This window comes from Jatropha curcas, chromosome 11 (assembly GCF_041381405.1).
Source record: "Jatropha curcas cultivar XTBG-Jc1 chromosome 11, XTBG_Jcur_1.0, whole genome shotgun sequence".
Lineage (NCBI taxonomy): Eukaryota > Viridiplantae > Streptophyta > Magnoliopsida > Malpighiales > Euphorbiaceae > Jatropha > Jatropha curcas.
Genome location: NC_143161.1, coordinates 25,962,580 through 25,987,327, shown reverse-complemented (window position 1 = coordinate 25,987,327; position 24,748 = coordinate 25,962,580). Strand labels below are relative to the sequence as shown.

Genomic DNA, 24,748 nt, shown 5'->3' with positions numbered 1-24,748 from the left:
CCGAGACATGGATTCTATCATTAATTAATTTTTCACAAACACAAAATATCTTTGCCCAATTCACCGAGAATATTATTCCAATAATGAAACTCACCCTTTAATGAATCAAAGCACAAGACAATCAATGTTTGCTCATATTAAAATAAATCAAGATTAAGAACAATAAACATTATTTTTAATGTCCTAGAGAATATGTTTAACAGTCAGTACTAAACATCCATTCTCTACTTGGTCCAATTAAATACATACAAAATGTACTAATCACAATTATTGTTCATATGCTAATAACATTTATTTAATGCAAATTTCCAATTAAATACAAAGAAATAATTGTCAATAGAAAATCATTCATAGCTATACTATTACATATGCATGGTTAATAGTATATCTCTATCAGTTCTTCCACTGAAGCGGAGTATCGTGCCATAGCTTCAACAACTGCCGAATTAACATGGATACAAAGTATGCTTTCAGAAATGGGTATTGTATTAAAGAACCCACCAATCTTGTGGTGTGACAATCTTGGGGCCACCCATTTGACTGTCAATCCTATGTTTCATAGTAAGATGAAGCATGTGGAAATTAATGTTCATTTTGTGAGAGATAAAGTGGCAAGGAAAGAATTGATTGTTCGTTTCATATCTGGAAAAGATTTACTAGCTGATTGTTTGACTAAAGCGCTTCCGCGGCAACGGTTTCTTGATCTGAGAAACAAGCTACTGCTTTGTTCCAAAGAGTCATTAGCTTGAGGGGACATGTTAGTGTAAGATAAGTTTGTTATGGTGTATACTTATCTTTAGCTTTTCTGTTACGTATTTGTATCTCAATCTTATCAATACTTGTGTATATATACGTATTATAGCAATATACAATATACAACTTTCCTTTGCCATTCAATCTCTTTACTATGAATGTTATAGAGTGTGAGAGGTTTCAAGTCCTTTGAAGGTTATGGAGCTGGGAGGTTACAAGTTTAAGTTCTCTTTAGCTTGATAGTTATCATCATTTTGATGAATGTTATTTATTATTAAAGAAGTAGAAGTTCTCTCGGGTTTAAAGAAAATGATTTAAAGTTTTAAAGGACTAGATCAAAATAGATATTCTTGGTTTAAATGACTATAGACTCATATTTATATAAAGCTAAACTGTGTTTCAATACGAGGAAAAACTTAGTTATAAAACAAATCATGTTCGATAATCCTTCTTAAGCTAGTGTCTAATATTTTAAGATATTATTAGAGATTGAGAACGTGCTTTATGAATTGTTAGCCCATAATATATAGCATTTCACAACAATTAATTCAATATTTTAAATTTATTTTATCTTTAACAACTAAACAAATAGCTAGTTTTACTGGATATTTCTGATTAAACCACTTTATAAATAACTAACCACTAACATCTGACAATATTAAAATAATACTAGAGAATACTCATTGCATACGAAAGACAATGAAGTTATTTGAAAATAATATAATAATACCGGATAACACTGCTTACATACGAATAACAACGAAGTTTATCCAAATCTTGACACGGCTTCTAATTATAGTAGCCTATTTAATAATTTAGTCAATTAGGTATATAATTTCCTTTTACCACCATATTTGACAGTAGCTTTTGAGGAAACTTTTAGCGTTTTGGCCTAGTCAAAACTCTACCTCTATTAATTGCAACATTCTGTAACATAGCTTTTATAATAACTTTTGGAGTTTAAAGAGAGCTTTTTATGAAACGTTAAACACTCTAACTTTTAGCATTTCGTAGACTTTTTTTTTTGATAATTATACTATTGTTTTTTGATTTCGAATTCAACTAATTAAATAACTAATGTCCTTTTTTGTCATTTTAAGTTAAAAAACTAATTAAACAATTATTTTTACTGAACATATCAAATTTAAATCCCTTTTAGTTTCCAACTTTGACTCCACCAATAATATAGGTGAGCAAGATCGGTTTGGTTTAAACTGAACTCAGAATGACAAAATGTAAATTGAATTCTTCAAAAGTCAATCCTAATAGACTAAAATTTGGTGCCAAAACTAGATCGACTCGAATTGAACTTGCTTGATTTGATTAGTTTTATCAGATTGATTCTATTTTAAACTTAATCGATTAACTTCTATAACATCGAACCAATAAAAAATTTGGTCCAAATCCTTTGAAGTGACAACTAAACTTTCTTGTGAGTAGCTGACCGAATCAACTGAATTGGGTTAGATCAGTTTTCAGTTCGGTTCAATATTGGTTTTGCATACCCCTAATCACTAATATAAGATTAGCTCAACATTTTACTTGGTTTCTAAATACAAATTAATATAAGGAAGCACTCACTAAAAATAAGAAATTTAATTAAGAGATTATCATACTAGAAATAATTAATAAATAAATAAAAACCATATATGAGAAATCCAGTATTAGAAATGAATATGCAAGCTCAACTATATAAACCCATAAATTCACATATTGGAAATCATCAATTCACCACTTTTCTATATTTCCTACAAAATCTTGAATGAATTACTCAATGGGTCGAAAAAAAGATACAAATGAAGATGGTGAAAGACAACATTTCTCGTCAGGTGACTTTCTCTAAGTTAAGGATTGGTCTAATCAAGAAAGCTAATGAGCTCTCAATTCTTTGCATAGCGCAAATTGCGATTATCGTTTTCTCTATCGGAGGGAAACCATTCTCGTTCGGTAACCTAAGCATGGAGTATGTGGCTGAGAGGTTTCCATATTAGAAATGAATATGCAATCTTAACTATATAAACTCATAAATTCACATATTGAAAATCAGCAATTCACCACTTTTCTATTTTTCCTACAAAATTTTAATTAATTACTCAATAGGTCAGAAAAAGATAGAAATAAAGATGTGAAAGACAACAATTTTCGTCAGGTGACTTTCTCTAAGCGAATGATTGGTCTATTTTGTAGGTCCCGATAGGCTATACACAAGAAGGGGTGAATTGTGATTTATAAAAAATTTAGGCTTTTAAAGACCTTTTTCAAACACAGGAGAAGCACTATATTATTCAATGAATATCCAGATTATAAGAGCATATAAATTACTTAAACATGTAAACAATTTAACATATTCATCAAATTATCAAATATAGAAATCTTTCTGATTCTAGCTCACTGAAAACAGAGCATTTCAGCAACTCAGATTCAGTTTTAGTTCAAAGCAGATTTCAATCATAAAGTATGCACAATTTAGCACATAGAGCAATTGATCAACCAATATTCAGGCATATCAAACATAATATATGTGTGTGAGTGAGTAATTACAAGCAAAACCACAAAGAGAAAGAAAAGAGGAGAAATCAACATAAAGATTTTATTGTGGTTCGGCACCCAACTCACCTACATCCACTCCTCAAGAATCCATCTTGAGATTCTCACTAATCTACTCTTTTCAAAGGCAAGAGTAAAGCCTATTATGATGGAAAAGTCCATCGCTTAGAGCTAACCATAACCCACAAGTTTTTGCAAAAAGCTTGTAAACTTACCTTTTAGTTTTTTTTTTATTAAAAAACTAGAAACTTAACCCCACTAGTTTTTATAAAGAACTAGGAAACTTAACTTGTTTTTGCAAAGGACAAGCAAACTTAACCTCTAGTTTTTGGTAAAGAACTAGAAAACTTAAACTCTAGCTTTTCTAAAGAATTAGAAAACTTAACTAGTTTTTTCAAAGAACTAGCAAACTTGCAAGACTTACTCTAAAGTAAGATGGGTGCTTGAAAATCCTTACAAACAATCTTTACACAAAGCTGTCAGTCACTTATTTTGAGATTAAAAGACTCATATCCATTCTAGATTTACAAAACCTACAATAGATAGAGAGATACGCCATAGTTAAGCTTAGGAAAAAGATTTTTAAAGATAAAATCAATTTTGATTTAGAAAATCTCTTTTTATAGAGTTGGTTATATTCTCTTCTCTTAGATATAATGCAATGAAGCAAGAAGAAGAAAGGAGATGAGAGAATTTGTATTTTGAAAATTAAGAGCAAATAATTTCTCATAAAAAAAATTTTATCTTCTCTTTAGAAAGTAATCATAAAAGCAAGAGGAAGATAGATGAGATGATTTCACTAATAAAACCCAAAAATAATTTTTCACTCTCATGCCCTGAAGATTTCTGCCAAACCACATTTTATACCCAAACTGAATTTTTCTTCCCATTGGAGATGAAAGCAAGTTAACATTAGAAAGAAAACAAAGAAAGAGTAGGGGCTATTTGGTGGTAGATTTGGAAAGAGAAAAGAGGGGTATGGGTTTAGCTTAAAATAGGCAATGGGTCTAGTCATTGAGAAGCCTAATGCAAGGTTTGAATTTTCGTTTCCCACTCAAAATCTTTTTAGATCACAAATAAGAGATTTAAAAATTTGAAAGATATGATTTGTTAAATATTTTTCCCTCTAAGTTTTTTAAACAATATTTTAATTAAACCAAATATTTTAAATACCATCTTTGAAAAACTAAAAGAAACATAAATTAAACATCAGCTTGATTAAGCATATTCTTTCTTTCTATTTTAACATTGAATAATTAATCCTAAAAATACCTAAGGCACTAACCAATATGTCTTCAATCTTTAATGTAGGATAAATTTGAGTCTTCAATGAACAACTTTGTTTTAATTAAAATTCCTGCATACAGACTTAGTACACATACACATGATAATAAATTCAATTTATTATTTTTGTTAATCATCAAAATAGAGTATAGTAATGACCTTGAGCCAACATATTCAAGAAAGCTAATGAGCTCGCAATTCTTTGTGTAGTGCAAGTTGTGATTGTCGTTTTCTTTGCCAGAGGAAAGCCATTCTCGTTCGATAACCTAAGCATGGAGTATGTGGTTGAGAGGTTTCTATATTAGAAATGAATATGCAATCTTAACTATATAAACCCATAAATTCACATATTGAAAATCAATAATTCACCACTTCTCTATCTTTCCTACAAAATCTTGAATTAATGGGTCGAAAAAAGATAGAAACGAAGATGTGAAAGACAATAATTCTCGTCAGGTGACTTTCTCTAAGCGAAGGATTGGTCTATTCAAAAAAGCTAATGAGCTCGCAAAATTGCGATTGTCGTTTTCTCTGTCGGAGGGAAACCATATTCTCTGTCGGAGGGAAACCATTCTCATTCAGTAACCCAATCATGCACTGTGTGGCTGAGAGGTTTCTGTATTAGAAATGGATATGCAATAACAACTATATAAACCCATAAATTCACATATTGAAAATCAACAATTCATCACTTTTCTATCTTTCCTACAAAATCTTGAATTAATTACTCAATGGGTCGAAAAAAAGATAGAAATGAAGATGATGAAACATAATAATTCTTGTCAGGTGACTTTCTCTAAGCGAAGGATTGGTCTATTCAAGAAAGCTAATGAGCTCGCAATTCTTTGCGCAATGCAAATTGCGATTATTGTTTTCTCTGCCGAAGGGAAACCATTTTCTCTGCCGGAGGGAAACCATTCTCATTCAGTAACCCAATCATGGAGTATGTGGCTAAGAGGCTTCTATATTAGAAATGAATATGCAATATCAACTACTTAAACCCATAAATTCACATATTGAAAATCAACAATTCACCACATTTCTATCTTTCCTACAAAATCTTGAATTAATTACTCAATGGGTTGAAAAAAGATAGAAATGAGATGGTGAAAGACAACAGTTCTGGTCAGGTGACTTTCTCTAAGCGAAGGATTGGGCTATTCAAGAAAGCTAATGAGCTTACAGTTCTTTGCGCAGTGCAATTGCGATTGTCGTATTCTCTGCCGGTAACCTAAGCATGGAGTATGTGGCTAAGAGGTTTCTATTTTAGAAATGAATATGCAATCTCAACTATATAATCTTATAAATTCACATATTAAAAATCAACAATTCACCACTTTTTTTATCTTTCCTATAAAATTTTAAATTAATTACTCAATGGGCCGAAAAAAAGATAGAAATGATGATGGTGAAATACAAAAATTCACGTCAGGTGACTTTGTCTAAGTCAAGGATTGGTCTATTCAAGAAAGCTAATGAGCTTGTAATTTTATGCTCAATGCAAATTGTGATTGTCGTTTTCTTTGCCGGAAGAAAACCATTTTCTCTGCCGGAAGGAAACCATTCTCAGCCGGTAACCCAAGCATAGGGTATGTGGTTGAGAGGTTCCTATATTAGAAAAGAATATGCAATCTCAACTATAAAATCCCATAAATTCACATATTGAAAATCAATAATTCACCACTTTTCTTTCTTTCCTACAAAATCTTGAATTAATTACTCAATGGGTCGAAAAAAAATAGAAATGACAATGGTGAAAGACAATAATTCTCGTCAGGTGACTTTCTTTAAATGAAGGATTGGTCTATTCAAGAAAGCTAATGAGCTCGTAAGTCTATGTGCAGTGCAAATTGCGATTGTCGTTTTCTCTGCTGGAGGGAAACCATTTTCTCTGCAGGAGGAAAATCATTCTCTGCCGGTAACCTAAGCATGGAGTATGTGGTTGAGAGGTATCTATTTTAGAAATGAATATGCAATCTCAACTATATAATCCCATAAATTCACATATTGAAAATCAACAATTCACCACTTTTTTATCTTTCCTAAAAAATCTTAAATTAATTACTCAATGGGTCGAAAAAAGATAGAAATGACGATGGTGAAAGACAACAATTCTCTGCCAGTAACTTAAGGATGGAGTATGTGGTTGAGAGGTTTCTATATTAGAAATGAATATGCAATCTCAATTATATAATCCCAAAAATTCACATATTGAAAATCAATAATTCACCACTTTTCTATCTTTCCTACAAAATCTTGAATTAATTACTCAATGGGTTGAAAAAAGATAGAAATGAAGATGGTGAAAGACAACAATTTTCGTCAAGTGACTTTCTCTAAGTAAAGGATTGGTCTATTCAAGAAAGCTAATGAGCTTGCAATTCTTTGCGCAGCGCAAATTGCAATTATCATTTTCTTTACCAGAGGGAAACCATTCTTGTTTGGTAACCCAATCATAGAGTATGTGGCTGAAATGTTTCTATATTATAAATGAATATGCAATCTCAACTATATAAACCCATAAATTCACATATTGAAAATCAATAATACACCACTTTTCTATCTATCTTACAAAATCTTGAATTAATTACTCAATGGGTTGAAAAAAGGTAAAAATGAAGATTGTGAAACACAATAAAATTCTTGTTAGGTGACTTTCTCTAAATGAAGGATTGGTCTATTTAAGAAAGCTAATGAGCTTGCAATTCTTTGCGCAATGCAAATTGTGATTGTCATTTTCTCTGCCGAAGGGAAACCATTCTCTGCCGGTAACCCAAGCATGGAGTATGTAGCTGAGAGGTTTTTATATTAGCAATGAATATGCAATCTCAATTATATAGTCCCATAAATTCACATATTGAAAATTAATAATTCACCACTTTTTATCTTTCCTACAAAAACTTAAATTAATTACTCAATAGGTCGAAAAAAGATAGAAATGACGATGGTGAAAGACAACAATTCTCCTCAGGTGACTTTCTCTAACTGAACGATTGGTCTATTCAAGAAAGCTAATGAGCTCATAATTCTATGCTCAATGCAAATTGCGATTGTCATTTTCTTTGCCGGAGGGAAACCATTTTCTCTGCCGGAGAGAAACCATTCTCTGCTAGTAACCCAAGCATGGAGTATCTGGCTGAGAGGTTTCTATATTAGAAATGAATATGCAATCTCAACTATATAATCCCATAAATTCACATATTGAAAATCAACAATTCACCACTTTGCTATCTTTCCTAGAAAATCTTGAATTAATTACTCAATGGGTTGAAAAAAGATAGAAATGACGATGGTGAAAGACAACAATTCTCGTCAGGTGACTTTCTCTAAGCGAAGGATTGGTCTATTCAAGAAAGCTAATGTGTAACATCCCTTCCCGGTTCACCCGTAAACCCGAATGAACCGAACCGAGACGCTACAAACTGGTTGACTGTATGGCCTGACATGATGAAATCATAATGTATATTGAATATACTATCATGCTGATGCTGTTTAAAAAAAAATGTAATTTATATTTACAAAACATGGTACTAGTTTACAAAATGAAATAGGCCCAACTGTGTGCCCTGTACATGCCATGAAAAGGATAGACAAAAGTTACACATCCAAATGAGTAGCTACCCTGAAGACTGAGTCTTCTACAGATGAACTGCAGCAGTTGTAAGTCGACTCTCTACGGTCCAATCTCAAAACCTGCGAGTTAAACAGGTAACTCGCTGAGCAAATAAAGCTCAGTGGATATCTCAACAGATAAAGAAACAATTAAGCATATACATGTATAGAAAGAACCATGTAAACACATATGGCACATATAAGCACACACATCATGATACTTTCATGATACCTTGGTTATCTTTTGTATTATTTATAATACTGTATAATTCATGAAATGTTATGTCAAGATATCTGTATGGCTCCATAAGGTTATAGTGAAACCGAAGTGATAAGAAAAACTGTATGAAACTGGATGAATACTGTATGCTTGGCTGCTATGGCCCATAAATAATCATATCCACTCAACGGCCTGCAGCCGGAGTATCAAACTGTATGAAGTGCAGATCTGCTATCCTATGTCGCAACATAGCCTTATCTACATGGTTTCTACCTAACCTCAATGGAGCATAATGTTGGTATGTCAATAATATAACACAACATCATATTCATAGCTCATAACTTCATAAATCATAATGTTCATGTGATTTCACATCATTTGCATGCTTGAATGTTGTTTTGATACATGATTTAATGTTATATTTTGATGTTAAAATGATTGGAGGCATATAAGTGAAGCAAGGAATACCATTGCATTGAAAAAGAAATCCAAAAGTGCATGAAAACATAAGTCGCGAGCGCGCCTTGCAAGGTCGCGAGCGCGTAAAGCATCAGATGAGAGACAGTGAGTTATCGGGCACAAGTCGCGAGCACGTACTTCAAAGTCGCGAGCGCGTAGAGTGCACAATGAGAGACAGTGAGTTCCCAAGCCAAATGCGCGAGCGCGCGATGAAGGTCGCGAGTGCTTACAGGCCAAGGGCCAAGTACGCGAGCGCGCACTTGCATATCGCGAGCGCGAGAAATGCCAAATGAGAGTCAGAGAGGTTGCGAGCACAAGTCGCGAGCGCGCACTTGAAAGTCGCGAGCGCGCACTTGAAAGTCGCGAGCGCGCACTTGAAAGTCGCGAGCGCGAGATGTGCCAAATAAGAGTCAGATAGTTTCAGGTGAAAGTCGCGAGCGCGTAATTCAAATTCGCGAGCGCGAGAAGTGCAACGCGAACTCATCATGCAATTCGCGCGCGCGCTTCCTGCCTGCACTGTCTGTACTCTTTTGGTCATATCTCTCAATATACAACTCCGATTTGGATGATTCAAAAACCCATATAAAGCTAACACATAGAGGAACAAATAACTCTTCTATGACACTTCCTAATTCCATCAATAAATGGGGTCAAAATCAAGATGAAGTTACTGGTAAAATTTCCAGCAAGCCCTGTTTCAACATAAACTCAATATTTACTTCATTTATTCAATACCTCCCCTGTTCTCCCCTGTTTCTCACCATTACCAGTCCTCCCACTGAACATGAAGCAATATATTGTCTCACTAGCAACACACCACACAATTCTCATGCAAAGAAAATGGAAAATAACAAGAGATATCAAACCTTTACTCCAAAAGCTTGAGCTCCTCTTTAGCTTCTTTTTTCTACACTCCTTGAACTCCCTTCACCTATAAATAAGAATTCTTATGAATTCTAAAATAATAACACCAAATGATTCAATTATGAACTTAAAGAAGGTTTACTTACTTGGATAAAAGAGAAGTTGAAGTTAAGGCTTAACTACCATTAAAATTGAAATGAAGGTGGAAGAAGAAAGGAAGAAAATGAAGAAGATGAAGATAAACATGAAAAATGGGAAAGTGAAGTGATATGCACGGGTAGGCTTTAGAATATCCATAACTTGTGTGTAAAAGTTCTAAATGGTACCTCAATTGTAAACAGGCTACAACTTAATACCCAAGCTTAATCTTTTAATGCAAATCAATCCTCACTCATATACTTTGATCTTTTTCTCTCACTCAAGTAACTCCACTTATAAACCCATTCTACCCCAACCGGGTTTGGTTCAACTCGACTCGACTCTATGCTAAGACTCGACTCGGTAGGATGTCACAATTCTCCCCTCCTAAATAAAAACTTCGCCCCGAAGTTTACCTGTTGTGAACAAATGCGGATACTGTTGTCGCATGGTGTCTTCAGATTCCCAAGTTTCTTCTTCTGTCTTATGATTCCTCCAAAGAACTTTTACCAATGCTATTTTCTTGTTTCGCAATTCTTTAGTTTCTCTGGCTAAGATCTGAACTGGTTCTTCTTCATAGGTGAGATCCGGCTGAATTTCAATCTCTTCTGCTGATAACACATGTGATGGGTCTGATTTGTATCTTCTTAACATGGATACGTGAAAGACATTATGAATTCGATCTAAGGTTGAAGGTAACGCTAGGCGATAGGCTAATGGTCCTACGCGTTCAACAATCTCGTATGGACCAATGAACCTAGGGCTAAGCTTACCCTTTCGTCCAAATCTTAGGATCTTTTTCCATGGTGAAACTTTCAGAAATACCTTATCACCGACCGAGTACTCAATATCCTTTCTCTTTAAATCAGCATAAGACTTCTGTCGATCACTTGCTTCTTTCAGCCGTTTTCTGATGATTTCCACTTTCTCTTCTGTTTCTCTAACCAAATCTGGACCCAAAATCTTCTTCTCACTCAGTTCTGTCCAACACACAGGTGTTCTACATGGTCTACCATACAATGCTTCATATGGTGCCATCTTGATGCTTGCTTGATAGCTGTTGTTGTAGGCAAACTCCATGAGAGGTACATATTTGTCCCAACTGCCTTCAAATTCTATGACACATGATCTCATCATGTCTTCCAGGATCTGAATTACTCTCTCTGATTGGCCATCTGTTTGAGGATGAAATGCAATCTCGTTCCTAATGCTTCCTGCAGTTTACCCCAAAACTTCGATGTAAACCTTAGATCACGATCAGAGATAATGGATGATGGAACTCCATGTAGTCGAACTATTTCTTTAACATAAATGTCTGCTAACTTGTCCAGAGAATAGTCCATCCTAACTGGTAGAAAGTGTGCGGACTTAGTTAATCTGTCCACAATCACCCATACTGCATCATGCTTCCGCTGCGTCTGAGGTAATCCAGTAACAAAATCCATCGTGATCTGATCCCACTTCCATGTTGGCACTGTTATTGGATGAAGCAACCCAGATGGTAGTTGATGTTCTGCTTTTACTTGTTGACATGTTAAACATCTTGTTACAATATTTCCGATATCTTTCTTCATGCCCGGCCACCAATAGCCTTTCTTCAAATCTTGATACATCTTAGTACTACCTGGATGCATTGTGTATGGACTGTTATGAGCTTCATGCAGAATCTTTTGTCTAAGCTCCCCTATCTGTGGTACAACAACTCAGTCTTTATAGAATAAGACTCCACTGTTATCCAATCTGAATTTCCCACCATGATCTTCCTGTACTTGTTTCACCCATAGTGCTGTTTGTGCATCTTTCTTCTGTGCTTCTGCAACTTCCTGAACCCAAGATGGCTGTACTTGCATCTGTGCTAGAATAATTCCCTGCTGTTGCAACTCCATACTAACTCTCATTGCTCTCAAAGCAAACAATGATTTCTGGCTAAGGGCATCAGCTACCACATTAGCTTTGCCCGGATGGTAATTAATGACATAATCATAATTAGCCAGAATCTGCATCCACTTCTGTTGTCTTGAATTCAAGTCCTTCTGTGTCGGTAAATACTTTAGACTCTGATGATCTGTGTAAATGTAACACTTTTCACCGTACAGATAATGCCGCCATACTTTGAATGCTAGAACAATGGCTGCCAATTCTAAATCATGGGTTGGATAATTCAATTCATGTGGCTTCAACTGTCTGGAGACATAAGCTACCACTTTCCTGTCTTGCATGAGTACACATCCTAACCCAATATGAGAGGCATCACTGTAAATCTCAAAGTCTTTACCTGACACTGGCTGAGTCAACACTGGTGCTTCAGTCAACTTTTTCTTCAAAGTGTCAAAACTCTGCTGACATCTATCATCCCATTGGAATACAACTGCTTTCTTCAATAATCTTGTTAAAGGTGATGCAATGATGGAGAATCCCTTTACGAACCTTCTGTAATAACCGGCTAAACCCAGAAAACTTCGAACTTCTGTGACATTTCTGGGTGGTCTCCAATCAACAATAACTTCAATCTTCTTAGGATCCACTCTGATACCCTCCGATGACACCACATGTCCTAAGAAAGAAACTTCTTCCAGCCAAAACTCACACTTACTGAGCTTGGCATACAACTGTTTATCCCTCAATGTCTGGAGTACAATCCGCAAATGTTTATCATGTTCAACCTTATCTTTGGAGTAGACCAAAATGTCATCTATAAACACCACCACAAACTGATCTAGATATGAATGAAACACGCGGTTCATGAGATCCATGAAAACCGCTGGTGCATTTGTGAGACCGAATGGCATGACTAAAAATTCATAGTGACCATATCGGGTCCTGAATGCAGTCTTAGCGATATCTTCTTCCTTTATCCGCAACTGATGGTATCCCGACCTAAGGTCGATCTTAGAAAACATACTTGCACCTTTTAGCTGATCAAACAAATCATCGATTCGAGGCAATGGATACTTATTCTTGATCGTCAGTTTGTTCAGTTGTCTGTAGTCAATGCACAATCTGAATGATCCATCTTTCTTCTTTACAAATAATACCGGTGCTCCCCAAGGTGATACACTGGGTCTGATAAAGCCTTTATCCAATAACTCCTGTAGCTGAATCTTTAACTGTTTTAGCTCGGCTGGTGCCATTCTGTAAGGTGCAATTGATACTGGTGCTGCTCCAGGATAGACATCTATGGTAAACTCCACTTCCCTCCTTGGTGGCAACCCTAGTAACTCTTCTGGAAATACATCTGGATAATCACACACTGTTGGTATATCTTGCACTTTGAACTGTTCTTTCTCTGCTTGTAATGCACATATCAAGTATGCTTCACAACCTTTCTGAATTAATCTCTTTGCTGCCATGGCTGATATCACATTACCCAGAAACTCTCGCCGTTTCCCGACTACTGTAATCTCTTCCCCTGCTGTTGTATATAGTGTCACCCTTTTCTTTGCACAATCAACTATAGCCTGATGTCTGGATAGCCAATCCATACCCAGAATAACATCAAATTCTCTAAATGGCAACTCCATAAGATCTCCTGGAAACTCTTTTCCATGAATAACAATTGGACATCCTTCGACCACTGTATGAGTTTGTACTACATCTCCTAATGGATTAGTAACTACCATACCCTGACTCACATGTGCAACTTCTAACCCTTTAACCCAAGGTTTAGGTACACTAATGTATGAATGAGATTAGCCAGGATCAATTAAAGCATAAACTGTATGATCACATAAGGAAAACTCACCCACTATTACATCTGGAGCTTCCTCATCTTCTCTGGCTCGCATAGCATAAACCCTGGCTGGACCTCTAGTATCAGGTTTGTCCACAGTCTCTGACTGCTGTCTCTGGCCTCCGGAGCTCTCACCTCTACCTCTGCCTGTTATGAACTGTGTAGGAACTTTTGCCCTCTTCGGACAATCCTTCTTCTGATGGTCTGATGCTCCGCATATCCAACATTTACCGGTCACCAACCAACAATCTCCACCATGTCGTCTACCACAATGCTCACAAGGTGGAAAAGTATAACCGGCTGACTCTGCACCTCTACCGGTGCCTCTACCAGTTCCTCTGCCTGAACCTCGACTACCACCGGCAGAACTAGCCACAACTGATACCGCTGGCATGTTAGCACCCTTAGCTGTGCCTTGGCTAAAGGGAGGTCTAGAACTAGCTGAACTACTAGCACCTCTGAATCTCTTGCTTTCTGACTGATAGGTACTGGGTGCACTCTGAGTTTGGTCTCTCCTCTGCTGAGACCGCTGGCGTCTGGTACGCTGACTGGCCTGAATTCGCTCTATCTCCTGAGCTGCCTCTACTAAAGTTGAGAACTCTCTGAATCTGGAAGCTACCACTCCCATCTGAATCTCATCATTCAGGCCTTCCTGAAACTTTTTACACCTCTCGGCTTCTGTAGCCACTATCCCCTTACCATACCTGCTGAGCCTGGTGAATTCTCGTTCATATTCGGCAACTGACATTCTGTTCTGCCTCAGGTATAAGAATTCTTTCCTTCTTGCATCTAGATAAGCCTCTGTGATGAACTTTTTCTTGAATTCATCCAAGAAGAATTGCCATGTACGTTGCTCTGCTGATGCCCGCTGCTGAACAGTAGTCCACCATGTATATGCCTCATCTATGAGCAATGATGTGGCACAAACCAACTTGTCCTCTGGTGTACATTGTAATTGTTCCAGAACTCTCGATGTCCCATCTAACCAATACTCAGCTCTTTCTGGACTATCATCCTTGTTAGCACTGAATTCTTTCGCCCCATATTTCCGAAGCTTCTCTAGTGGGGGCTTTCTTTCTCTTTCTACTACTATTGGTGCTTGAGGTATCACTCCTGCAATCTATCGAAAAGTATCTGCAAGTTGCTTTAACAACACCTCTTGACCTGGTGCTACTGGAGTCTCAACCTCCACTGCTCTGGCTTGACCTGGTGCTACTGGAGTCTCACCCTCCACTGCTCTGGAGGCGTGTGACTCGCTCTCACCTTCCTGTGACATCCTCCTAAAAGAATAACAACTGCTTAGTTCATCAGGGTAGACATGGCATGTACACTACACTGACTTATGCATGCAAGCCCGGGGAAACTGAACCTAGGGCTCTGATACCAAAATTTGTAACATCCCTTCCCGGTCCACCCGTAAACCCGAATGAACCGAACCGAGACGCTACAAACTGGTTGACTGTATGGCCTGACATGATGAAATCATAATGTATATTGAATATACTATCATGTTGATGTTGTTTAAAAAAAAATGTAATTTATATTTACAAAACATGGTACTAGTTTACAAAATGAAATGGGCCCAACTGTGTGCCCTGTACATGCCATGAAAAGGATAGATAAAAGTTACACATCCAAATGAGTAGCTACCCTGAAGACTGAGTCTTCTACAGATGAACTGCAGCAGTTGTAAGCCGACTCTCTACGGTCCAATCTCAAAACCTGCGAGTTAAACAGTTAACTCGCTGAGCAAATAAAGCTCAGTGGATATCTCAACAGATAAAGAAACAATTAAGCATATACATGTATAGAAAGAACCATGTAAACACATATGGCACATATAAGCACACACATCATGATACTTTCATGATACCTTGGTTATCTTTTGTATTATTTATAATACTGTATAATTCATGAAATGTTATGTCAAGATATCTGTATGGCTCCATAAGGTTATAGTGAAACCGAAGTGATAAGAAAAACTGTATGAAACTGGATGAATACTGTATGCTTGGCTGCTATGGCCCATAAATAATCATATCCACTCAACGGCCTGTAGCCGGAGTATCAAACTGTATGAAGTGCAGATCTGCTATCCTATGTCGCGACATAGCCTTATCTACATGGTTTCTACCTAACCTCAATGGAGCATAATGTTGGTATGTCAATAATATAACACAACATCATATTCATAGCTCATAACTTCATAAATCATAATGTTCATGTGATTTCACATCATTTGCATGCTTGAATGTTATTTTGATACATGATTTAATGTTATATTTTGATGTTAAAATGATTGGAGGCATATAAGTGAAGCAAGGAATACAATTGCATTGAAAAAGAAATCCAAAAGTGCATGAAAACATAAGTCGCGAGCGCGCCTTGCAAAGTCGCGAGCGCGTAAAGCATCAGATGAGAGACAGTGAGTTATCGGGCACAAGTCGCGAGCGCGTACTTCAAAGTCGCGAGCATGTAGAGTGCACAATGAGAGACAGTGAGTTCCCAGGCCAAATGCGCGAGCGAGCGATGAAGGTCGCGAGCGCTTACAGGCCAAGGGCCAAGTACGCGAGCGCGCACTTGCATATCGCGAGCGCGAGAAATGCCAAATGAGAGTCAGAGAGGTTGCGAGCACAAGTCGCGAGCGCGCACTTGAAAGTCGCGAGCGCGAGATGTGCCAAATAAGAGTCAGAGAGTTTCAGGTGAAAGTCGCGAGCGCGTAATTCAAATTCGCGAGCGCGAGAAGTGCAACGCGAACTCATCATGCAATTCGCGCGCGCGCTTCCAGCCTGCACTGTATGTACTCTTTTGGTCATATCTCTCAATATACAACTCCGATTTGGATGATTCAAAAACCCATGTAAAGATAACACATAGAGGAACAAATGACTCTTCTATGACACTTCCTAATTCCATCAATAAATGGGGTCAAAATCAAGATGAAGTTACTGGTAAAATTTCCAGCAAGCCCTGTTTCAACATAAACTCAATATTTACTTCATTTATTCAATACCTCCCCTGTTCTCCCCTGTTTCTCACCATTACCAGTCCTCCCACTCAACATGAAGCAATATATTGTCTCACTAGCAACACACCACACAATTCTCATGTAAGGAAAATGGAAAATAACAAGAGATATCAAACCTTTACTCCAAAAGCTTGAGCTCCTCTTTAGCTTCTTTTTTCTACACTCCTTGAACTCCCTTCACCTATAAATAAGAATTCTTATGAATTCTAAAATAATAACACCAAATGATTCAATTATGAACTTAAAGAAGGTTTACTTACTTGGATAAAAGAGAAGTTGAAGTTAAGGCTTAACTACCATTAAAATTGAAATGAAGGTGGAAGAGGAAAGGAAGAAAATGAAGAAGATGAAGATAAACATGAAAAATGGGAAAGTGAAGTGATATGCATGGGTAGGCTCTAGAATATCCATAACTTGTGTGTAAAAGTTCTAAATGGTACCTCAATTGTAAACAGGCTACAACTTAATACCCAAGCTTAATCTTTTAATGCAAATCAATCCTCACTCATATACTTTGATCTTTTTCTCTCACTCAAGTAACTCCACTTATAAACCCATTCTACCCCAACCGGGTTTGGTTCAACTCGACTCGACTCTATGCTAAGACTCGACTCGGTAGGATGTCACATAATGAGCTTGTAATTCTATGCAAAGTGCAAATTGCGATTGTCGTTTTCTCTGCCGGAGGGAAACCATTTTCTCTGCCGGAGAAAAATCATTCTCTACCGGTAACCCAAGATTGGAGTATGTGGCTGAGAGGTTTCTGTATTAGAAATGAATATGCAATCTCAACTATATATAATCCCATAAATTCACATATTGAAAATTAATAATTCACCACTTTTTTTATCTTTCCTACAAAATCTTAAATTAATTACTCAATGGGTCGAAAAAAGATAGAAATGACGATGGTGAAAGACAACCATTCTCGTTAGGTGACTTTGTGTAAGTGAAGGGATTGGTCTATTGAAGAAAGCTAATGAGCTCGTAATTCTATGTTCAATGCAAATTGCGATTGTCATTTTCTCTGCTAGAGGGAAACCATTCTAGTTCGATAACTCAAGCATGGAGTATGTGGCTGAGAGGTTTCTAAATCAGGACAAAGACAAAATCTCTTAAGTATCTACCTTTGGCAAAAAAGAGGCTAGGCTTGAGAAACTCGGTAACTAACTCATTGTGTTGTAGAAACAATTTCTATTTGAGAAAAAGAAAGAAGAATTACCAAAAAAAGCGATGAAAGTGAATGGGATAGCCGATACTAAAGCTTTTGATGAGATGAGTATTGATGAGCTTTCGAAGATGAAAAAAGCTTTAGGATAGCTTCAGGAAAATGTGAGAACTCACATTATTGAAATAGAGGTGATAATATATAATAATAAAATATACAAAAGAGCAATATATAAATATATACATATATTGAAGGATATTATATTCCTAAATAAACTCTAACTAAAAGATAATATATGATTCTTGCTGTCCTTATCCAAATATAATTATTCCTCTTGTCATATATATATCCCCAATTAATTCTATCAAAGGGGGCTAATTCTCAATTTCTCAATTTTTGATGGTTAACAAATGGTGCGGTGAGTGTGACGATAACAACAATTATTGAAGCATATCTCCTTCAAAAAAAATACAAAAATAAGATCTTACCCTATATATTTTTTCATTGATATTTGCATAGTGATCTGATACATAGATGTAGGTGTTTTATTTACATTAACATGAGATTGATTAATGAAAAAAAAAAAAAAAAAGAAAATCTATCAAGTCACTTTGATCATGCGTTAGGTTTTGTCTTTAGTTTCCTAATGGATCTTATCGGGTTTCTATTTCTTGCTTTCCCTTGGAAAACAGGTACAATATGTAGTGCTGGAAACTGACAGGACTGTGGCTATGCATACTAAGAATAACCAAATAAAAATCAATTAAATTGATTATTTTGACAAAAAAAGGAAAAATAATTACGAGGTGCTTTTTTTTTTTTTTTCTATTTCATATCTTTCTGTCAAAGAACTTTTGGTAGTTTTTATTTATTTATTTATTGATTTCAAGGATATGGTTTTAAACTAATCTGGGTGTGATAGACTATTTATTGTAGAGCATGCTTAATGGTGCTCTTAAGCTATACTTTGATTGGAGTTATTATTAAGGCTTCATGGAGCTAATTTCTTGTTATGGGCGTTTCAAACTATAACCCCTATTTCGCTTGGACAAAATCGTGTTTTTATTTTATGATTAATTGCATAAAAGAGTATGATTCATTATTTATTATTCATGGAATAAAAATCATCATTGATGATAATTTAATAAATTAATATCATTCACAGATTTGATCTTGGTCTCCTATATTAATTAAATTAGCCAAGTAAGCTATTATCTATTAGGCATAGCCAAGTAAAATTTTGTTATGTTTATTTTTGTTCAATTATTTTGATATTGCTGACAAATAATTTGACATTTGTAATTAAAGTGAATATAGTTAGGAGTAATGAGTTATATTTCTCTAAAGTTTGGAAATTCGACTAAATTTGTTAGCACATGTCTTTCTAGGAATAGTTTTACTGGATATACCACCATTAGTGCTTGCAAATATTTAACTATATATAGTTTGATTATTGTTGATGTTTAATGAATTTTTAATTAGAAAAGATTATTTTGCTTTGATATTTTAAAAGATTGAAACTAGTTTCTGCAACATGCAATATTGCTTATAACGTTACATTACAATCTCATTATCATCTGGCCAAGTATATAATTGCTTTTAGTCTTGAAATGTATATTTTATCTTCTTTTGTGGGTGAGAGAATGATAATTTACCATAGCCAGTGAAAATTTAAATTAGATTAATAATAAGTTGACTATATTTATTTATTTTCTCCACATTTGATAAAATAAAGCAATTTTGTTAATTAGTTTGTTGCCTTGAACTTTTATTCTCTATATCATGATAAAAAAGCAAGTAGCACAACCAGATGGAGGTCAATAAATTCGGACTTAAGCAGTCCTCAATGAGTTCGAACTTAAGCGGACTTCAATGATTTCGGACTTAAGCATGATAATAAATGAAATAAACAATATTTTCCTTGATATTCTCTTCTGCAGATTACAAGCCTATTTATATACATGAATTACATCTATACAAGGCAAGTGTAGCTAAAAGGAAATACAATCAAAGTTTTTGAATGTAAGGAGAGATTTGCTCATTAGCTGTGATTTAATTTGATTGAATATTAGTCTCCTTATTTTGCTCACTTTGACATCCCCCCTCAAATTGATGGTGATTCTCAGCAAGCATCAATTTGCTCACAAGATAGGAATGTCGTGTAGATGACATGGGTTTGGTAAATAAATCAGCAAGTTGGTTATGTGAAGATACATGTGTGAGATGAATGAACTTGTCACGAACCAAATCATGAATGTAGTGGCAATCAACTTCAATATGTTTAGTTCGCTCATGGTGAACTGGATTTGTAGCAATGCAGATTATACACCCAATACTATATATATTGACATTATCAAAAGTTGTGAATTATTATTAAGTCTCATCGAAGAAGAATGCAGAGCTTATCTATATCAGCAAAATGTCTACCTCATGGGGAAAATTTTATAAGAAAAGGGTGAGTTTCACAGGTATGTAGTCAAGCAGGTATAATTTGATTGGTCTTCTCACTTATGCAAAGGATGAGAGGTTTTTAAGTTTGAATTCTCTCTATCTGCCATAAAAGTTTTCAGTAACTTTCTATCTGACTAAAACTCTCGATCGGCCACAAGAGTTTTCAGCAATTTCCTATCATCTGACTGCAACTCACATCAGATCATTACCTCTTGATTCCTAATTGATAGAAAATATCTTGGAGTTATAAAATGACTAGAATATTCTCTAATAATCAATCCCAAAAAACTAGACGCACGTATCATATTTCAGATTTTATTATATACAATTGCTTCGACTTCTTATAGGTATTTATTCTGAAATATTGATTTCAACGATGCAGGTTTAAAGCTGCGATACTCATTAATCTACCAAAATCTATTATATATTTTAAAAATATTTATATAATAGAAATATTTGATGTGAAATTTAAGTGAATATTGAGTTCAAGATAATAATAAAATTTGAATTTTATATTTTCTTAGTTTATTTATAAATTTCATAACTATAAATTTGAAATTTATTTTAATTTTTCTTATGAGTTTCACTAGTTTTTTTTAATATATAATTGATTTTGTACATATAAAAAGAGTAGGTACTCTATCATCCCAACTAGGGGTGAGCATGTATTTGGTTGGGATGGGAATCACGTAATTCCCAGTCCCATCCCAAAATATCTGGATATAAAAAGTGGAGTCTGAATTCCATCTCAATAGATATATAGTCTCGTTCCATTCCAATTTATTTTTTGGGATGGACGAGAGGGTAAGTTGGGTCTATGAGATAGGACAGAATGGGTCGGCTCAGGAATCGATTGAGATTTTCTGTAGTCTTATTAAATTATTTTCATAAAAAAAGATAAAAAAATTACTATTCATCAATAACAATCAAACAAAATTCATTTATATAAGTCTAAGTTAAAAAAAAAAAAAGAATAGATCAAATAATTAATTCAATCATTGATGATTTACTACTAAAATTATAACATAAGATTTTTAAGTAGTTATTTTCTAGTTAATAAACGCATTAAATATAATAAAATAAAATAATACAAATACTATATACAATTGTTTTTGTCAATATTGTTTTAAGCTGATTTAAATTTTATACTTAATTTAATCATGAATATCATCTGAAAAATAAATAATGATAACATTAAGTATAACTAATAATCCAGTAATTAGATTAATTGAAGTTAATATTTTCTCTTGTATTGATCAATCTTTCTATTTTGTTTTTTGTTTAATATAAAAAAATTATTCAAAAATATTTACTTAACACATACTGTGAAATAATAGAGGAAAAAAACCCATATTGAAATATATGTTTAATTACTTGGTTTATTTTATATTTTAAAATTACATATTATTATTTGTATATTATTATTTTATTTTAACAGTAATTGATATCATAAAAAAACTAAACTAAAAACGATCAACGACATGTTGTTTATTTTTGCCTCTTGGGTTTTTTCTTTAATACAAATTGATCATTATGTTACGTAAAGTATGCAATTTATGCTAAAAAGGAAATTTAGATTCTAAATAATTTGTAATATATAATCTTTTTAATGGTTTGAATTGGCGTATAAAGTGTTCTTTTATCGGTTAGATATTAATTTCAGTACCTGCCTTGAAGTGCAGCGTCTGCCAGAAGCCTTGGCCACAAGAACGAAATCGATATACTATTGCAGCAAATGAAGTAGGCATCGACGAAACAAATATTACCTAAGAGTTGCAATGTAGGGATGGGATTTATGGGAAGGATTGATGAGGAGAAACCAGGCATGGAAGAAGAAGGCAGTGTTGATGGTTCAAAGAAGGGAAGCAGAAGCTATGCTGGTGGTAAAACAAGTATTACGTTTTGATAATTTCTTTGAGATTGGAAAGGAAGTTAATTATAGTTTCCTTTTTGTGTTCCTGTTTGTTTTCTACAGATCTTCCTGATAGAAATATACTATTAACCATGCATATCTAATAGTATAGCTATGAATGATTTTCTATTGACAATTATTTCTTTGTATTTAATTGGAAATTTGCATTAAATAAATGTTATTAGCATATGAACAATAATTGTGATTAGTACATTTTGTATGTATTTAATTGGACCAAGTAGAGAATGGATGTTTAGTACTGACTGTTAAACATATTCTCTAGGACATTAGAAATAATCTTTATTGTTCTTAATCTTGATTTATTTTAATATGAGCAAACATTGATTGTCTTGTGCTTTGATTCATTAAAGGGTGAGTTTCATTATTGGAATAATATTCTCGGTGAATTGGGCAAAGATATTTTGTGTTTGTGAAATATTAATTAATGATAGAATCCATGTCTCGGTTTAGAGATTGATGATGCACTTTAAGTAAGCTTATAAGGTTTCATAGTGTAAACCATGCAGGTGGATATTGAATCCGACACATGAAATAAGTTGAGCGACAATCTTAAAGTTATATTGTGATTTAAATAAATTGTCAGTAAATTATTTAAATGACAGCATCTGTAATCTTAACGTAGGGAACATTATTTTATTATGTTGTGGAATTGTAAAATAAATAAGGAGTTCAGTCATGAGTTTTTAGTGGAATAATTCATGATTAATTATAATAAGAATATGTTGGTCTACATAGGTTCTTATTATAATTAGTAGCCTGATTTATTTTATTCCTGCGGTCCCTGTAGTGCCCTAATTATTTGGAAAGTTAAGGGTGTATTAAATAATAGATAAATTATTTAGTTTTAAAATAATTGATAATTATTTTAATTAAATAATTTTTTATTTAATTTATTTTATATTAAAAAATATCTTCCTATCGAAGAGAGTTTTTTTTTAATATAAAATTGCAAAACCCTAAGAATAAAGGGACGCACGTTATTCTATTCTCTGCCACTCAGAGAGTTCCAAAAGAGAGATAGTTAGGGATTACTGCAGAAGATCGTGGGTGACTCCAAGATCTCTGGAAAGAAGACCGGTGAGCGATTCTGCGCTTCAAGAGGTCAGTTTATTGATTTGTTCGATAATGTTTTTAGTTTGCCTCATATGGTTTCGAAGAGGGTTGTTTCCGCTTTATACCCGCTCCCATCAATTGGTATCAGAGCCATACGAAACTGTATGATGGTGGCTATTTTGTCATGTTTCAATCGTGTATCTATAATATGTTTTGATTGTTTGATTGGTACATGGTTACAAGAGCTTCAAGAGTTTTTGAAGGACAGCAGCACAAAAGTGTAGTACCTGATACAACCTTTGTTTTTGAAACTGTGGTTTTTAATGGGAATTAATATATATATATATATATATATATATATATATATATATATATATATATATATATATATATATATATATATTTTGGGTTTTGTTTCGATGAACAGGAGAGGGGCAAGAAAAGACGAAGAAAAAAAAAAAATCAGTAAATGGAGGTTAAAGGGAAAAGGGGCAGCGGCGGCTAGGGCTTCTTCGTGAAGAAGAAGCTGCTGCTTGCCAAAATTCCCGTCTGGTCCCTCAATTTTTTTTAAATTTTATATTTTTGACCCCTGATCTTCAAGTTTTTATTTTTTTTGACCCTGAATCTTTCTATTTATTATATTTTAACCCCTGAACTTTAATTTTTTACATTTTGACCCAGAAAGTATCAGTTATTCCGTTTTGGCCCCCTGGAGTTATTTAAATTATAAAGTGAGCCTGATTGTTTCTGGTTTTATTAAAATTGCCTAGACTATTTTCGGTTTTTGCAATTTTGGCCCAATAGTTTCTGTTTTATGCAAAATAGTCCAAACAAGTTCTGAAATTTGTGAAATGGCCCAGAATTTTTCTGCTTTTGCAAGATAAACCCAGAATGTTTTAATTTTTTTTTTTTTGCATAAATAGACCAGAACACTAAATTTTTAACATTTTCAAAATGTTAATTTTATTTGCAAAATTGTCTTAAAAATATATTATTTTGCAATTTTGATTATAATTAATTTATTTTAATTATATGAATTAATTTGTGAGTGGTTTTTTATTACTTTCTAGTTGTAATTATTTGCATTTCTTCCCCATCGGAAGATGTCATGTTTTAATATAATTACTGAACTAGTCTAATTTGTCTGTATTGATTTAACTCTCCATCTGAGTAAATTAATTAGTGACATGAATCAGATGTAATATTTTCTCACACATTAATGTTAATTTAAGAGGCATGTTATCTCCCATCGAGTAGTATGTGCCGGTCTTATCTAATTATAATATGCAAAACATGTGATTGGTTGAATTCTCCCATCGAGGTTGCTATTCATGAATGTTGTGAATGTGTATTTTTTTTTGAATTGTGATATCAATGTTGTATATTTGCAATTTTGATTTATTCAATGTTTATTATTGATATGCTATTTTTGTTTAATGCATGATATAGAAATGGCATCATTCAGTCCCCTTGCAAACATCTTAACCCAAAACAAACTTGAGGGTCCA

General features: G+C 34.3%; 1 pseudogene; it reads left to right on the top strand.

Moving 5' to 3' along the window:
- Positions 1 to 6,856: 6,856 nt before the first annotated feature.
- Positions 6,857 to 18,570, top strand: LOC149492830 (agamous-like MADS-box protein AGL29; annotated as a pseudogene).
- Positions 18,571 to 24,748: the final 6,178 nt, after the last annotated feature.